Source organism: Prosopis cineraria, unplaced genomic scaffold (assembly GCF_029017545.1).
Source record: "Prosopis cineraria cultivar Desert tree isolate PC_DT_omini unplaced genomic scaffold, ASM2901754v1 PC4, whole genome shotgun sequence".
Classification (NCBI taxonomy): Eukaryota; Viridiplantae; Streptophyta; class Magnoliopsida; order Fabales; family Fabaceae; genus Prosopis; species Prosopis cineraria.
Genome location: NW_026555335.1, coordinates 18753002 through 18756740, shown reverse-complemented (window position 1 = coordinate 18756740; position 3739 = coordinate 18753002). Strand labels below are relative to the sequence as shown.

Below are 3739 nucleotides of genomic sequence, written 5' to 3'. Positions count from 1 at the left end.
CCTATAGTGAGTAAAGTAACAAACATTTAATTTGGAACTAATGGAGGGGGTGAGATTGCCCCAGATTTAATTAATAGTTCATGATTTAAAATGTGCCAAATGAATGTGGAGTTTAAATCACTTTTGAACTTATAGTTTATGGCCCAATTCCCATTTAACCTTGGATTAAATTATAAAAAATTCCTTCATGTATATTTTTGGTAGCTTAACTCATTTTTCAAAAAAAATTCCTACATAAATACACTTGGCAACTAACACAGATTTTTTTTAAAAAAAAAAATTCCATGCGCTTACACTTGGTAGCCTACCTTATATTTTTTAAAAAAGAAATATTCTTCATGTATTCATTTGGCAGCCTAACATAGATTTTTAAGAAATTCGTGATGTTTTTTTTTAAATATATCAAGTTTAATACACCAGCAAACTAGCATAAATAGTTTAAAGTAAAAATGACCCCTAACCTTAGATTATTTAAGGCTTTTTCAATTTTTTATAATAATTATATTTTCAAAATAATTTTATGACTTACAAATTATTAGAGAATAAATTATATATAAATTATATTAAATATAAATTTTTTTAAAATTTATATCTTGTATATTTTGATTTTCTTATGAAATTTGCATATCTTTTTTCTAATAATCAATATTTCATGCATAATCATATAAAAATGTAGTGAAAATATCAACTTTTTATATGTTATTTATATTTTCTCTTGTAGTTAATATAATATATATGTAAAAATGTCACTTTAAACAAAAAATAGTCTCAATGTTTATAATAATTAATGGTATGTCATGTATGCTCTTCTGACTATTTTATTTGAAATGGGACTTTAATGTAAAATTAAGTATCCTTGTATTTTAGGGGTGAATAAATAATATACTAACAAAATAAATAAATACTCCCTCCAGTCCTATATACTTTCTTTAATCCCTATTATAATGCATCTTATAAAAGAATTTTTCGATCCTTGATAAAAGACATTTGATGGGGTACTAATTACATTTGTTCCAATAGTATTCCTATTTAAAATCATTAACTTAAAAATGAGAGAGAATGTAATACAAATTTAAATATTTTTCATTTAAATATCTGTAAAATTTGAAGTTTATTCTATTTTAAAATAAAATTAATGACTTAATTACCCTTTCATGGAATTGATGAGTTGTTTATAATGATTTAACCATCTTTCCAATATGTTCTCTCATAGAATAAATTGATAACTTTAATAGAATATTAATTACTTTTTTTTTCAATGTTACTCTTTCACAATTTCTTATAATAGTATAGCAAGAGGTTACATATGAGAGAAAAAATTGATATTTTCAAAGATGATCCATTAATTAACAATGATAAATTTAAAAACTTGTTTCTTTTTATGACAACACCAATAATTTACTTATGTCTTCTTGATTCCAGTAAAATTAAATAATTCAAAGTGACTTCTATATATGATCAGAAAAAAAATAATTAAATGGTCTAATCGTGTGTGTGAGAGAAAGAGATATAAAATGAGACTATATATATGAATATATATTCAATGTGTTTTTGTATAACGTGCATACGAGAGGAAGGACGTGAGAAAGTTGAGTGAGCTAGCTTTGTTGCCATATAGGGGTAAGGGATGTCATGAGTTTGGGTACAGCGCGGTTCCGCCAGTTATATATACGTACTGGTCAATAATTGAATGAATGAATAGATTTTTTTGAAGAGTGCAAGTAGATTCTACTAAATGCCACCAACATCATGTCATAACGACAGTACAACGATCTTTGTAGCAACATAAAGTTCAAGCTAATCGGTGGCTTGATTATATCCATTCAACCAATACACACATATCTAATACATTATCAAAGTGGAAAAACATACACATGCATGGCAAAAGAATTCAAAGCAAACAAACATAAAATAAAGTACCTTCTTCTACCTTCATATATTGATCAGCATCTTTTTGTGATCCGAACATTGAGACCATATCTCATTTGAGTCACTATTGATGAAAATGAAGAAAAAACAGGATGATCTTTCATCACATGTGTTCGATAATTACACAAGATAGTAGAAGCTATGATCTTCATTTGAATGAAGGACAAGTCTTTACCCAAGCAAGTCCTAGGTCCTGCAGTGAAAATATTAAAACTTGTATAATGGCATGTGAACAATGCCTCCTCTCGCTGAGATCTATCTTTTTGGTTTGAATTCCAAGCAATCTTTTTCCCATATTTCTTCATACCTTCCCATAGCATTCAAAGATATCATAATCATAGTACTAGGATTGACCTCGTGTCCACTAGGAAGAATATCATGTTTGATCGTTTGCCTAGGAACTACAGGTACGGGAGGATACAATCTCAAAGCTTCACACAAAGATCCATGGAGATATACTCGACCGTTCACTTCCTTTTCTTCTTTGATCTCTTCAAGAATCTTTGCCTCTACTGAAGGGTGTGTAGCAACAAGCCAAAGAACCATGTGAGAGCTGAAGTTGTGGTATCGCTGCCTGCACAAAGAAGAATAAAAGCGGTGTCTCTCAGAAACTTGTCATCCATATGATCTTTTCCTTCTTCCTCCCCCATCAAACATGCTAGCAAGTCATCGGTTTCTTTCCTTTTCGTTGCTTTTTTTGAGACTCTCTCTCTTTGATGCTATACTTTCATACAGGAATCGGTCAAACACTTTACATGCTTGGACCATCTTCTTCTCTGGTCCAATTCTAAGCCATCTCTGAAGTTTGCAGATGCTTCTAGGCACTGTGTGTCTGTAGAATATGAACTCTCCTATTTCATCAAACGCTCTCATGCATGCAACTTCTTGGAAATCAAGTGTGAGGCTTTTTGGCTCAAATCCTAAGATTATGGAGCAGATAGCGTCGAAGTTGAAGCAGATCCACTTCAATTCCTCGCCTCTCGACATGATCAAGAAGAGGAATTAAACAACTCTCCACCTTGTCTCAAACAATCTTCTCCAGAAACTTCTCCAAGTATTTTGTTTTGAACAACGAATGGAGAAGTGCCCTGTGGTGTTTCCATTTCTGAATCTACAGTAAAAACAGCAACACCGAACACATCGAAAACCTCACGAAATTCGTGCCATTTAATGTGGTTGGCGAAATTCTTGCTCATTTTGTGATGTACGTTCATGGGGTTACAGGTCACCAAATAGTTCATTTCAGTAAACCAAGGTCCGAGGAAATTACAAGTGCCTCCATTTCTTTGCAAAACTTGAGTTATGTAGTCTTGAATCTCCCACAAATTTTTTAGAACTGGTGGCAACATTCCTACCTGAGGCCAATCTGGTAAGGCCGGGTCTCTGCAACATCGGCTTCGATGGAAATGAAAAAGGAGAAAGAGAAATGCTACAAAGCCAGCAGTTACTTGCATACAAGCAAGCATTTTTTGTTAGTTTGGACACAGACGGAGAGCTTTGCTTCCATAGATATGAATGATGTGCTATATAAACACAATTATATATAGCCAATAATTTTTCTTAGGTTAAAGGACAAAAACACTTAAAAAAAAGTTAACATATCTTTTTAAGTCAAAAATGGTTCTTAGATGTCCATAAACTCTTTTTAACACGGCATAACATTCATTAACGTGGACCAAAGATGTTGGGTTGAAGATACCAAGACTTTAGGAAACTAGAAACTCCTGGAAAAAAATACCCAAAAACTTCTTTTCCATAAGCAAAAATATCAAGACTTTAGGAAACTAGAAACTCCTAAAAAAAAATTATG

General features: G+C 31.6%; 1 pseudogene; it reads right to left on the bottom strand.

Moving 5' to 3' along the window:
- Window positions 1-1943: 1943 nt before the first annotated feature.
- LOC129308898 (alkane hydroxylase MAH1-like) lies at window positions 1944-3395 on the bottom strand (annotated as a pseudogene).
- Between the last annotated feature and the right edge of the window lie 344 nt (window positions 3396-3739).